This window comes from Dasypus novemcinctus, chromosome 9 (genome assembly GCF_030445035.2).
Source record: "Dasypus novemcinctus isolate mDasNov1 chromosome 9, mDasNov1.1.hap2, whole genome shotgun sequence".
In the NCBI taxonomy this organism is placed as follows: Eukaryota; Metazoa; Chordata; class Mammalia; order Cingulata; family Dasypodidae; genus Dasypus; species Dasypus novemcinctus.
Genome location: NC_080681.1, coordinates 10558797 through 10574036, shown reverse-complemented (window position 1 = coordinate 10574036; position 15240 = coordinate 10558797).

Here is a 15240-nt window from a genome sequence, read left to right as displayed (position 1 = left end):
TTCAACAATCCCCGGTTGTTTCACGCTGAAGTTGAAAACCACTGGGGACGTCCCCAAGCACATCAGCAGCCTCTCCTGCCACCTGGGAGGCACCTGGCTCCAGCTTAGGGCAGCCCCTGCTTCGTGGCTGGGGCAGCGGGGAGGCCACAGGGTCAGGGCCAGGCTGGGGTGCCGTCTGCCAGCGCCTGGTGATGTCACAGCACGAAGCCAGCCATGAGCAGGCTGTCGACGGAGGCGGAGCGCCGGGGGCCCTGGGTGACAAGTCCTGCTCCCATCTCGCTCTGGACCTGGTCTGCCCCGAGGTCAAGGACAGGAACTAGACGGTCCTGTACTCCTCACAGCCTGGCACCCACGTCGGCCTCCGCCCGGTGGCTCTGCCTGTGGGAGAGCCTTCCGGCGACCCAGGCTGCTCCGTGAGCCGAGGGGCCCCTCACCGTCGGCCTTCAAGCCGAGCCCCCCCCCCCCCCCCCCCCGTTAGCTGGCTCTAGGGTGCTCCAGGGCGACTCCTGTTTGGGGAGGCAGGCTGTGCTAGAGGAGTTCTATAAATTGTCAGTCGCTCAGCAGGAATGTTTTCCCACAAAATTTTAGCAGCTAAGTTGACCCTGCACGGTAGCAGCGAGCCGGCCAGCAGGCAGCCGTGGGACCCTGATCCTGTCCCGTGTCCCTGAAATCCCGGCCTCACTGACCTCCTCTCCCCAGCTGACCGCACTTTGAGGGGTGTAGCCAGGGACCTGGAGGAATGGGGAGACGGGGGTTTCTGCCTCTTCTACCCACCCCTTGCCTCTCCCCTCTGAGTCAGGCCCAGGCCGGGGGGTGCAGCGTGGCCCGGGTGAGGAAGGGGGAGCCCTGAGTCGAGGGCCTCGCTCTCACTAGCCGCCAAAGGTTCCAGGAGGAACTGGCTCGTTCCCATCCCACCAGGCAAGAGCCCTAATTAAACTTTAAACTCCTGTTTCTTTTTTCCTTTTCAGAATCTCCCTGGAAGCGAATTCACATTTCCCTTCTGTGTGTCAGCAATTCCTTAACGCTGTGTTGATGACGCTGCAGAGCAGATAGATCTGTGATTTGCTTGGGCACGTGACTCTTTCCCTTTTTCTTCTGAAGAAGCCGTTTCAGAGAGGAAGAGATAAAGGAAGAAAGGAAACACGTTTCCTGGCCATCTGCTCCGTGCAGCAGAATTCCTTGCCAGGGCTGGTGAGAAAGCCTCACAGCGCTGCTGCTTAGGTGGGCCTGTGGACGTGTTAGTTTCCTCACGCGGGTTGACAGAACAAACACCACAAACTGGCTGGCTTCAAACAACAGAAATTTATCCTCCCACAGTTGTGAGGCCAGAAGTCCAAAATCACGGTGCTGGCAGCGCCAGGCCGTCCCCGAAACCTGGGAGAATCCTGCCCAGCTCCTGGGGTTGCAGGCAATCTCTGGCGTTCTGGAGGAAGAGAGAATCTACTCCAAAATGGCTGGGTTTTGTTTTTTCTTGAGGTACAGGGGCTGGGGATTGAACCTGGGACCTCGTATGTGGGAAGCCGGCGCTCCACCACGGAGCCCCATCGGGCTCCCCACGGCTGGCGTCTCCCTGAGAAGACACAGAGGGAGGACGGCGGCCCGGCCGGAAGCGCCGCTCTGCACCTAACGTTTATTTAATGTGTTCTTTTCTATGCAAGAAATATTTTCTTTTCAATGATAAGGGAGAAAGAAGAGAAGAAGCAGGCAGGGAACCAGGCTGGAGAGAGGCCAGCTGGGAGCGGAGCACAGCTATGAGGGGGCCGCGGACAGCGGGGCGCTGGCGGAGGGCGCGTGTGCGCAGGCGCGGCCGGGGGCCGGGAGCCCGCGCCGCCTGCAGGGCCGCCGCCGCCCGCACGAGGGCGCCCGACGCTGCCACGCGGAGGCCGAGGGCGGCGGGAAGGCGGGACCCGAGAGCGGGGGCCGAGCTTTTCTTTAATTTTTGAGAATTGTGTTGAAGTAAACACGAACACAGAATTACACAGTAATTGTAAGTCGTGAGCTCACGAAACAAGCATGACGTCACCCCGGGCTCCCACACATCACCTCACCACCAGCACCTCGCGTTGTGGCGAGACGTTTGTTAGAAATTACGGAAGACTGTCATCGGAAGAGTGCTACTAACTACAGCCCATATCTTACAGCCGGGGTATTTCTCCCTCCCCCAGCCCACCGCGTTATAATTATTTTAAATATATTTACGAAAGTTGTAAACGTACGAAAACAGTCATGCCCCCGTGGGGAACTCCCACACCACAGCCCGGCGCACCTGGGGTATTCATACAGATCCTAAGATCCTCAGGCTCTCGCCCGCAGCCGCGGCCCGCAGCGGGCTTTGGCTCTGGGCACTCTTTTTCCTTCCCGCCCCCCACCCCCACCGGCCCCCCATTATCGACGCGGCGGTCTCGGCGTGGGTGCGGGGACGCGAGGGCGCGGCTGCTGAGCGCAGTCCCCGCGGCGCTCGGCTGCGGCTTCCCGGGCGTGGAGGGGAGTCTTGCGGGCAGGGGGAGCAGGCCCGGGGCCCAGTCCCGCCTTCTCCCAGCCCCCTGCGCCCTCAGCCCTGAGGGGGACCGTGCGGCGGGCGGCTTCCCGCGCCCCAGGGACGCCCGCTCTGAGCCTCAGCGCTGGGGGGCGCTGGTCGGCCCAGGGGGTGTGTGTGGTGTTGGGAGTGACAGCGTCTAGGTGGGGGTTTCTCCAGGGATAACTGTGGAGAGTGGGTGCACTGAGGGGGGGGGCTGCTCCTCGCCCCAGAGCGGGGGTCGGGGGGCGCTCCTGAAGCAGGACCCCGCAGGCCAAGGGGCCTGAGGCCTGCCCGCCAGAGGCACCCCAGGTCCTCACTGCCCTCAGCCACATGGCTGGGGGGGAGGGGGGGAGAGGACCCCCTCAGTCGTGGCCCAGCGGGATTATGTCGGGGGCTTCTCCAGGAGGTGCCGACCCCCAGGCCTGTCTGGTGGTGATTCACTGCCTGCTTTAGGATCCACAGCCGCTGCCAAGTCCTGGAGGTCGTCCCGTCCTGCTCAAGGACCTGATGTCGCCAATATGTGCCCAGGGGCACAGCCGAAGCCTTGTGACCCAAGAAACACCACTGGTCTCGGTGTAGAGGACTTTATTTTTCCTAAGAGCTGTGTGGGGCAGCGGCAGGGAGCCCAGGTGTGGGGAGAGCGGCACCCACAGGCCCTGGAGGTTCCTCCGTGCTGCCGCCGCGGTCACCTGACCGCTGCTTCACGTGAACGAGCTCGGCGGGCCGTACCCTGGCCTGGCGTCTCAGCCCGGGATTTGGGGCATTAGTGTTGGTGGAAATTAACCCCAGGCGGCAGCCTCAGACTGCCAAGGCCATGGCAACTCGCGGAGCGGGAGAAAGCACGAGGGCTCTCAGAGCTGGGTCAGGAGTCAGAGCGGCAAGCCCCAGGAGCGTCAGGATTCTAGAACGTGCTTGGGCGGGAGGAGAACTCTGCAATGCCTAGCAGCACCCCAGCTGGGGAGCGGGAGAATGGAAAAAGGAGCCCAGAAGCCGAGGATTCTGTTCCATTCCCGACTTTTCTCCACCCAGGGACCTGAGCTGCCCCTCAGCAGTCTGGCCTCGGTTAGGAGCTTCCACTCCTGGGCCCAGTCAAACAACCATGAGGAAAGCACAAGAGAAAAACATCCTTCTAGGATGTGACTATTGCAGGGAGAGGGGGACCTGGCAGGGAGGCAGGGGACCCAGGGAGCAGGGCTTAATGGCCATTTTGACATCAAGAAGGAGGCCCTGGGAAAGCTCAAGCAGGTGGGTGCCCACCTACCACATGGGATGTCCTGATTTGGTTCCCAGTGCCTCCTAAAGAAGATGAGCAAGACAGCAAGCTGACGCGATAGGCCGGCGCAATGAGCTGATGCAACAAGGTGACACAATGAAGAGACACAACGAGGAAACGCAATGAGAGACAAAACAAGCAGGGAAAGGAGGTGACTCAAGTGATTAGGTGCCCCCTTCGTACATGGGAGGTCCTGGATTCGGTTCCCAGTGTCTACTAAAAAGAAGATGAGCACACAATGAACCGACAGAGAGCAGACAGCGAGCACAAACGAGGGGGGTGGGAGGAATAAATAAATAAAAATAAATCTTGAAAAAAAAAATAGAAGAAGGCACTGGTGCCAGACAGGGCTGGGCAGGTTGACTTTCAGTCCAAATACCTGTTAGCCATGTGACCTTACATAAGCAATTTAACCCAAATCAGGCGCAGTTTCATCATCTGCAAAATGGGAACCATAATTACCTTGGGGAATTAAGAAGATCTAGAAATTATGAAATTAATGAGTAGTAAATGCTGTTCCTGTTAGTATTTTCCAGGGCTCAGGCACCCTAGAATGGCCCTTTCTAAGAAGCAGGCTGCTTTTAAGGATCAGGTAAGAATAATCCTCTAATCTGCATACTAGTGTGATAGTGGATTGGCCGAACGTTACTATGTCACCGAGCCAGTAATGGGCTAAGATCTGGTAGCAGGAGACCGCTGGGGAATTGTTTTGATTCCAAGGAGTGAATCTGTCCACGCAGACAGCAAGTCCTGCAGGTGAAAGGGGCAGGTGGGTCTCTCCTTGTCCCCTGGATCTCACAGCAGTAGAACACAGAATTTTCAGATTGTCAGAGCAGCAAGAGAGCGGGGAAGATGCCTCTTCTACGGGGTTTGGGGCCCAGAGGTGTCTCTAAAACCTAAGTTCCTTGCGTCTTTCCTGTCCGTGGCGGGTAGAGGTGGAGGCAAATACCTCTGGCCCTGTGGGAGGAGAAAGAGTCTGACTGTAGGCGACCCTCTCCCCTTCCCGGCTTCACCTTCCCTGCGTGTGGGAGAGCCACTTAGTCATCCACTAAAACCTTCCAGAGCCCCCGTGGTTCCTGGTACCTGGCAGGTGCTTAGTAATGTCAGTGGAATTGACTTGCGTAAAGTGAGTGGGCGGGAAGAGACTTTCTCTGGACTCAGCCCAGGTGCAGGGCGCCTGTGGGTGGGCACCACCCCGGGATCAGGTGCCAGGAGCTGATAGGGGCCCCACCCTGCTGGGTGCGCCTGCTGCCAAAGCCTGGCAGCCACCCCGGGTTCCTCCCTGCCCCTCACCCCGCATCCCCCGGCTCACCCTGCCACCTCCGAAACTCCCCGGAATCTTTCCTGCCTTCCCTGTCCTCTCCTGGGCCACCATCACCTCTGGCCCAAGTGACTGCAGCACTATCAATCCTTGCCTGCAGTCCTACTTCCTTCCAGCCTGTCGCACAAACCACACCAGAGGGAGGTTTTTTTTTTAAGATTTATTTTTTATTTCTTTCTCTCCCCTTCCCCCCCTTCTCCCCCTTCTCCCCCTTTCCCCCTTCTCCCCCTTCTCCCCCCTTTCCCCCTTTCCCCCCCTCCTCCCCACCCCCTTCTCCCCTTTTCCCCTTCTCCCCCTTCCTCCCTTCTCCCCTCCCCCCTTTCCCCCTTCCCCCCCTCCTCCCCACCCCCTTCTCCCCCTTTCCCCCTTCTCCCCCTTCCCCCCTAACCAGCTAACGCGCACCGATTCCCGTCCATTTCCTGTCATTCAGAGCAGAAAGCTGAAAGCGGCATCTCCCCAACTGACTCCCTCCCCACTCCCCCAACTCCGAGGGTGCTCCAACACTTAGACCCGCCAGTGTCCCAGTGTCGGGAGGAAGGCGGCAGAGGGGCAGAAGGCGCAGGGGTACGTTGCGCCCTGCAGCGGCGCGGGCCTGGGGTGCCGTGTCCAGCCCAGGGAGTCAGCCCGCAGCCGCCCCCCGCAGCTCTGTGGAGCAGCAGCCTGCCCCCTGGACCCCAGCTCCGGCTGTACGTTCCGGGACTCAGTGGTGCCAGGTGATCTTCAGGTGCCCTGTCCTGGCAGATCCTCCTGTCCAGGCGCAGGCGGCAGATGCTCTGGAGCCTCAGGCCTCCCCTCTGCCCTGCCAGGCAGCGGTAGAACCGGGCCCAGGTCTTTCTGACTCGTCGCCTCGGGGCACCGTGATCCCATCAGCCTGGCCAGGTGAGGGAGGCTTCTTGAGCTCTCAGGCCGGGCGGCTGGGATGGAGGCCCTGGGGCAGCGTTCCCCAGGTGTGCAGGAGCAGCCCAGGTTCCTGGGGAGTCAGGCTTGGGCTGGGTGGCTCTTGCCGGAGGCTGCGGCTACTTGGATGGGACGCGAGGGGCTGGAAAGCTGCCTGAGAGAGGCACGCGGGCCCCACAGTACTTCCCGTGGCTGGGCCAGAGTTTGCCCAGTCAGTCGGGAGTGTTTGGAGAAAGACTTCAGCAGTCAGTGCAGAGTTAAGAGGTGAGAGGTGAGGTGGGGTTTCAGCAGGCCCCTGGGTTGGGAGGCCAGCTTGGTGGCAGCGCCTTGGAGAACATTGTAATGCTTCAGGCTTGTCAGAACCTGAGAGCTGAATGGAGCTGGGGAGCCCATCCGGCTAATGTATATACCAGAATTCATAGGGAGCTGTGACGCCCAGGTACTCAGGTTGGCCTGTTGCTGCCAGCATGCTGCCCGTCTTATTTCCTGTCAAGCAGCTACAACTACAGAAGAGGCCAAAGATTATATGGTAAAGAGAAAAGGGTTTCGAAAAAGTCATTATGCTTCGGGTATGTAATGACACCAGCCTTTGGGAACTACTTTAAAAGGCACTGAGCAGGGCAGCCCTCTCCTGGAGCAGCTCTGCTCTTCATCATGCATGCATTCATTCATTGCCATTTTATACATTCAATGTACCCTGCGTATTCAGATCCTCAGTGTCCCTGCCTCATGGAGCTTATTTCCAGGGGAGAACACGTTTTCCAGAGTTTCCTGTTGACTAGTCCTCCTTTCATCTCATTATCTTTGAGCAGGTGTGATGGTTTGAAGCTGTACGTACCCCACAAAGAAACAGGTTCTGAAATTTAATCCATTCCTGTGGCTGTAAACCCATTTTATTTTGCTTCATTTTACTTTTTTCAGAAGGTACCAGGGATTGAACCCAGGACCTTATACATGGGAAGTAGGAGCTCAACCACTGAGCTACACTTGATCCCCTAAACCCATTTTATGTAGGACTTTTTAATGAGGCCACTTCAGTTAAGGAGAAATCCTCATTCAGGATGGGTCTTAATCCTATTAATGGAGTCCTTTATCAAAGAATGAAATGCAGACGAGAGAAAGCCATGGAAGCAAGAATCTGAAATCCATGAAACCTAGAAGAGAAGGGAGAGACCAGCAGATGCCGCCATGTGCCTTGCCATGTGGTGGGGGAGCCCGGGATTGCCAGCAGCCAGTCTTTAGGAAGGAAGCATGACCCTGATGATGCTTGATTTGGACATTTTCCCAGACTCTAACTGTAAGCAAATCAATTTCCATTGCTTAAACTGAACCATTTCATGGTATTGTTTTGAGCAGCCTAGGAAACAGATTTTGGTACCAGGAGAGTGGGGGCTGCTATTGCAAATAGCAAAAACCTGGAAAAGGCTTTGGAATTGGGTAAAGTCTGGAAGAATTATGAGGTGCTTGATAAAAAAAGGCTTAGATTGCTTTAAAGAGACTGTTGGTGATAATAGGGACACTAAGGTACTTCCAATGAGGCCTTAGAAGAAAATGATGAGTGTATCATTGGAAACTGGAAGAAAAGTGATCCTTGTTTTAAAGTGGTAGAAAACTTGGCAAAATTGAGTTCTGATGTCAGATGGAAGGCAGAATTTGAAAGTGCTGAGCTTGGATATTTAGCTGAGGAGATTTCCAAGGTAAATTGTGGAAAGTGCAGCCTGGTTTCTGCTTGCCGCACATAGTAAATGTGAGAGGAAAGGGATAATCTAAGAAGCGAACTCCTAGTAAAATGTGAGAGGAAAGGGATAATCTAAGAAGTGAACTCCTGAGCACAAAGAAACCAGAAACTGATGGCTTGGAAAATTTTGAGCTCCTGGAAAGCAAGTCCCCAGAGAATAGTGCTCCATGTGAGGATTTAACTGAACATGGATCCTGCCTGCTATTTCAGTGCAAGTTAGGATTGGAAAGCAGTTATTCAGGAAGGATCTGTGGAAAGGTCTTTCATCTAATGGTTTGGGCCCCTGTGTACTACATGCAAAACCATCAAGTTTCTTCATGAATAGTTCCATGTATAAATGGAACTACTGCCAGCTTGGACTCAAAGGGGCAGATTGAAGAAATGAATTTTATCCAGTAGAGCATCTCCTTAAATCCAATTCTTATTTGAAACAGTTATAACGTCTTATTGGTTCCCTCCTCAGTTGATTTAAAAAAATGTATGTTTATTATGTTATATCTGTATGAGTCATGATTTTACCACTTTGAACATTATCCTTCAATGGTGTTAAGTGCTATCTGTGCAGAGGTACTGATAAAATTTATTGAGCATTTATTCTGTGTTGGGCACCAGGCTAAGGATTTTATAGACGTTGCCTTATTTAACCCTCACGGCAACTCTGTAAGGTAGGTTTCTTAGTCCTATTTTCACAGATATGGAAACTGAGGCCTAGAAGTTAACGTGCCTAAGTACTCAGCGTTGTAAGTGGCCTGTCTGGAATTTGCATCCAGAGACCTGGGATTTAACACAAACATTCCAACACTAACTGCCATGTTGACATAAGCAATTTTAATTAAATTGGGAAATTAAGTAAAGCTTTCTGAAAGAGGGGCATGAACCAAGTTTCAAAGGCTGCATAGGAGTTAGTGCAGAGGAGAAAGGAGGGAGGGGTTTTCCAGGCACCGACCAGCATGTGAAAAGAAAGAGAGGTCTGAAACAGTCTGGCACTTAAGAAATTTAGTTGGGCTGGAGAGCAGGGTGTGGGCTGAGGGCTGGCAAGTGATAAGACTTACAAGAGAGACAGGCACCAACCCGTGAATGGATAAATAAAATGTGATATATACACACAGTAGAATATTATTCTTTCCTAAAAAGGAGTGGTGTTCCTATACATGTGACAACACGGATGAACCTTGAAGATATCATGTTGCGTAAGATAAGCAAAACACAAAAGGACATCTTGTATGATTTCATTGATATGAAATAATCAGAATAAGCAAATTCATAGTCAGAAACTAGAATACTGGTTACCAGGGGCCGGTGTGGGGGTAAGGAATGGGGAGTTAAAGCTTGAACAGTTTCTATTTGGAAAGATAGAAAAGTTTTGGTATTGGATGGTGGTGACAGAAGCACAACATTGTGAACATAATTAACACCACTGAATTATATATATGAGTGTGATTAAAAAGGGAAATTTTAGGTTGTTTATATGTAATTAGAATGAAAAATATTTAAAAACTATATGGAACTGCACAACAGTGAACCCTAGGTTAAAACATACTACATGTTAGTACAATGATAAAAATGTGCTTTCACCAGTTGTAACAAGTGTACCACACCAATGCAAGGTGTTAAGAATAGGGTGGTGTCTGGAAACTTTGTATTATATGCATGATTTTTTGGTAAATTCACTTCTCTAACAATTTAAAAAAAAAAAAAAAAAGGACAGGAGCTTATCTGGAAGGGCCACGTGTGTCCGGCTAAAGAGTTTGGACTTTAGCCTCAAAGAGAGGAGTGACATGATTAGATTTGAGTTTTATTATTTTAATCTTTACTACTTTTGCTCCAGGCTAGAAAAGTGATGTAGGTTTTTTTCTTTTTTCTTAAATAAAAGGTATGCTGAGAGATTGGGCTTTTTTAGAAAGGTCATTTTGGCAGCATGGTTGAGGCTGGATTGGAGGTGGTGAGAACAGAGGCAAAGAGGCAAAAAGACCTATGGCTGAGAAAAAGAAAACCTGGGATGGAAAACAGAGTAAAGTAGTAGGATCTACACATTGTGGCAACTGATGAAGTAGTGGGAGGTGGAAACAGGAAGGAGGTGGTACACAGGTGGTTTAGGTGCACTCCAAAGCACTTAGCTCAGAAATCCCCCTACCGCAGGCCTGGCTTTTCCTCCTCTGTGATCATCGTTTGTGTTTGAGACAAGGAATCACTTGGAAGTTATCAGGAAAATGGTTGTTATAAAAAGTCTCTACAGCTTCTCTTCTGAAAAGCATATACAAATAGAGCCTAATAAGACAGCATTCAGGCCCCCTTTACTTTTGGCCTTTAAGGTGTTTTGTTTTGTTTTTTGAAAGGAAGAAGGAAAAACCACAACAATTATAAACCTTCTTTTGATTGTTGTACATATGCAGATTGTGGGCACACTAGGTGACTTTTAATTCCAGCCCAGTACCCCTCCTGACTTCTTGATGGCTGCTGGCCACTTCCTCTTGGGACCTAGCCAGAGTAAACCCAGGAAATGCAAACTTTTGGTTTTGGGATCAGCAAAGCATATAAGCAAAGAAAATGCCCAAGTGAAGAAATCACATTATGAATTTCAAAGTCAAGGAAAACAATTATAAATTAGATTGTGAATTCTTTGGAGACTGGTAACTGTCTTACTCATTTTGGTGGAGAGCCTGAGTGATTGGTTTTGGCCATTAATTCACCCTTCAGGATTACCTGGGATTCTGGCCTCTTCAATCCATTGATGTGTTTCCAAAACTTTCATCCATTACAACCTTCAGCAATAACCACTGAGTTGACTGAAGGTCTGCATTGTGCTCTTTTTGCTAGGAATGAAGGCCCAGCTATGGGGTGTTTTAAATTATGCCCCCACCCTAAGATTTTCATAGATCAAGTGATAGAATGTATTGAAAGGCCTTATAAACTCTGCTGATCTATACAAATATTACCAGCCGTTCTTTATTCAATGTTCTGGTTGAGGACTTAACTGACACTTGCTACACTGCATTACAGAAAGTTCAAGTGGATTCAGATTTATTTTTTAAAAATTTCTCTACCCCCTCCCCCAACCCCCCATTTGGGCTTGCTGTGTCTGTTCCTTGTGTGTTCATCTTTTTCAGGAGACACTGGAACCAACTTGGGACCTCCCATGTGGGAGGGAAGGCACCTAATCACTTGAGCCTTCTCCACTCCCTGCTTTATTGTGACTCTCATTGCATTTTTCCTCCTTTATCTGTTGTCATCTTGTTGCATCAGCTCTCTGTATTGCTCATCTTTTTTAGGAGGCACCAGGAACTGAACCCAGGACCTCCCATTTGGTAGGTCGGCACTCAGTCGCTTGAGCTACATGTTTCCCTCAGATTTAATTTTTAAAACTATGAGGTGCTCAGTACATTAACACTACTATATGATCGATAGTAGGCTGTGTCACATTCAATCCTTACAATTTTCATGTCTGTTTTATCAGAGGCTCAGAGAAATTAAGTAACTTTCTCAAGAATATACTTTTTGACCTTTTTAGGCCCTCTGATGATTGGGTTTGGGACATCTCCATGTTCCCACACCACTGCACTCACTACACAGTCTTCCCCACTGGAGTAGAAGCTGTGAAGGAAATGAATTTTCTTTAGTGCTCTATGTCCTCTACTCAGTAAAGAGCCAGACATATAAACGATGTTCCAGAAAAAGTTTGGATAATTAAATGGTTATTAAGGGAAAAAGTTTATCTGCTATGAGTAGGACCCTTCTTCCCTATGAAAGCAGTGTTACAGCAGAAAGAGCAAGGACTTTGGGATTCAAATTAATCTTACACATTGAATTTGGCAATATATTAATATGACTTCATTTTCGAACATTTGGATCACAGAGGGGTTCAACTATGGCAGGGGAGGAGCACTGATGTGGGGTGTCATTGATGGGCAATGCATGGGTGGGAGTTCTCCAGGGCATGTATATAGGGCATGTAGATATGTTCGGAAGTTCACTGGGTATTGACATAGTGAGTAGAATTTCACACAACTGAGTGCTGAGTTCCCATTCCGGGGAACTCTGTTGAGCAGCAACAACCCCCCAAGTGCAAGGGCAAAGACCAATGAAGGAAGGTCCAATGATGGGCCCTTGATACTGATGACTATGCTTATAAGCCTGTGTGCTTGAAATTTCAATTAGGCCTAGAGCTGCAGTGTTCCTATAAGTTACCTCTTGAGAACCTCCATGTTGCTCAAATGTGGCCACTCTCTAAGCCAAACTCAGCATGTCAACAATGTATTACCTTCCCCCCAGCCTGGGACATGACTCCAGGAATGAGCCTCCCTGGCACTGAGGGATTGCTACCAAGCACCAGCTGGCGATGCAACTAGAAAAAGATCTTGAATAAAGGGGGAAATGGTAAAGACAAATGAATTTATATGGCTAAGAGACTTTAGAATGAGTTGGGAGGTCATCAGAGGGGTCGCACTTATGCATGTCTCAGCAGGATCTCAGAGATGGCCAAAGTAGATACAGCCCCAGGTAGTGGTGGTGCTCCTGAGGGCTACAGAAACACCCAGGTCCTATGGTCATGACAGATGGCTCTATAGTTCAGTGCCTTGCCAGTGGGCCCTACTTTGGAATTTGTGCTCCTGAGTGTGATGGAGTTGGACTCAGATGTCACCTTTACTGAACCTGTGGTTGGTGCTGGGGTTGGTGTATATTCAGGAGACTTTAATCTCTCAACTGTCCATGTGTCAGCTGGGCCCTGAACCTCAGCAGAGTTTAACACCTACTTTCCGGTTTATTGGACTTACCTAGGTCAGCAAACAGGGAGGTGAGTATGGTCAACCACCACACCAGGGAACTGAGAGTCTACAACTACAAGCAGGAGAATCCCATCCATCAGCCATTTGGGATCTAAGCCCCCTCTCATTTTAGAGGTGGAGTGGACATCACCATCCCAGGTCCTCAGGATGGAGGAATAAAATATGAATTAGAATACTTACTGGTATTCTACTATAGAATTATTGTGACTCTAGCAATGGAAGAAACTGAATCATTGATGTGGAGACAGTGGCCATGGGAGTTGCTGAGGGCAGGGAGAGGGAAGAAGAGGTGTGATATGGGGGCTTTTTCGGGACTTGGAGTTGTCCTGAATGATATTGTAGGGACAGATGCAGGACATTACATATCTTGCCATCAAATGCAATGAATGTGGCACACTGATGAAAGAAGTTGATGTGGGAGGAGTGAAGCAGGGGGTAGGGAGTGGGGGTATATGGGGACTTCTTATTTTTTAATGTAACATTTTGTGTGATTTATGTATCCTAAAAAAAAAAAAAAAAGATAAAAAGATGAATGTAAAAAACAAAATAAAAGTTATAAAATGGTTCTGAGGTGTTACAAAGTTCAGAATCTCTCATCAAGTATGAATATTTCTAATTCTTATCTTGCAATTTTTGAGAATTTAAAACTTTAAAAATTTGAATTAAAAAAATTCTTCTTAGACTAAGAGCTGGATATATATACACCAGTCACATGAGGAGTGTTTCATCCATTCACTTACCGCAGAAAGATCTTTATACTTTTAAGACTAAAAGGAGGATCTGAGCAAAAGGGAGGATTTGATCATTTAACTAATTCTTGTCTTTAAGAGTCACTCCCAAACCAACAGCAGCAAATAAGGATCTGCCCTGGAAATCAAGAGGCTCATTTCCCCTCCAAGCATCAATTTTCTTTGATTTTGTTGTTGTTGTTGTATTTTCAAATATAGGCTTATCTCGGAGATATTGAGGGTTCAGTTCTAAACCACTGCAATAGAGCAAGTCACATGATTTTTTTGGTTTCACGATGCATATGTTATAGTCTACTGTAGTCTATTAAGTGTGCAACAGCATTATGTCTAAAAAAACAACATACCTACCTTAATAAAAAAATACTTTGCTAAAAAATGCTAATCATCATCTGAGCCTTCAGCAAGTCAGTCTTTTTGCTAGTAGAGGGTCTTGCCTACATGTTGATAGCTGCTGACTGATCAAGGTGGTGGTTGAATTTGGGGTGACGGTGGCAATTTCTTCAAATAAGACAATGAAGATTGCCACTTTAATTGACTCTTCCTTTCATGAAAGATTGCTTTAGCATATGATGCTGTTTGATAGCATTTACCCATGGTAAAAAATTCTTTCAAATTGGAATCAATCCTCTCAAACTCTGCTGCTGCTTTACCAACTAAGTTTATGTAATAATCTAAATCCTTTGTTGTCATTTCAACAATGTTCACCAGTAGACTCCATCTCAATGAACTACTTTGTTCATCCATAAGAAGCAACTCATCCATTAAAGTTTTGTCATGAGATTGCAGCAATTCAGTCACATCTTCAGGCTCCACTAATTCTACTCTTGCTATTGAAATCACATCTGCAGTTACTTCCTCCACTGAAGTCCTGAATGAGTCATCCACGAGGGTTGGGATCAAATTCCAAACTCATATTTATATTGGCATTTTGACCTCTTCCCATGAATGTTCTTAATGGCATCTAGAATGGGGAATCCTTTCCAGAAGGTTTTCATTATTCTTTGTCCAGTTCCATCAGAGGAATCACTATCTATGGCAGCAATAGCCTTACAAAATGTTTTTCTTAAATAAGACTTGAAAGTAGAAATTACTCCTTGATCCATGGGCTGCAGGATGTTGTACCAGCAAGCAAAAAAACATGAATTTCACCTGTCTCCATTCTTGGGTGACTAGCTGCATTGATAAAGAGCAGTAATGTTTTGAAAGGAATTAAAAAAAAAAGAACTTTAACCTGAACAGTAGGTCTCAACAGTGGGCTTCAAATACTTAGTAAACCACATTGTAAATAGATGTGCTGTCACCTAGGTTTATTGTTTCATTTATAGAGCACAGGCAGAGTAGATCTGGCAACATTCTTAAAGACCCCAGGAATTTCAGAATGCTAATTAAGCATTAGCTTCAACTTGAAGTCACCAGCTCCATTAGCCACCAACAATAGTTAGCCTGTCCTTTGAAGCAAGGCATTGACTTCTCTGTAGCTGTAAAGTTCTAGATGCATCTTCTTCCAATGTAAGGCTGTTAGGTGTCACTGTAAGTCTGTTGTCTAGTGGAGCCCCCTTCATCAATTATCTTAGCTAGCTCTTCTGGATAACTTGCTGCTTCACCTCCACTTTTATGTTATAGAGACAGTTTCTCTCCTTAAATCACACAAACCAACCTGTTAGCTTCAAAGTTTTCTTCTACACCTTCCTCACTCTCAGCCTTCATAGAACTGAAGAGAATTGGGGACTTACTCTGGATTAAGCTTTGGTTTATGGAATATTGTGGCTGGTTTCATCATCTATCCAGACCATTAAAACTTTCTCCACATCAGCAATAAGGCTGTTTCGCTTTTTTTTTTTTTTAAAGATTTATTTATTTATTTAATTTCCCCCCCTCCCCTGGTTGTCTGTTCTCTGTGTCTATTTGCTGCGTCTTGTTTCTTTGTCCGCTTCTGTTGTCGTCAGCGGCACGGGAAGTG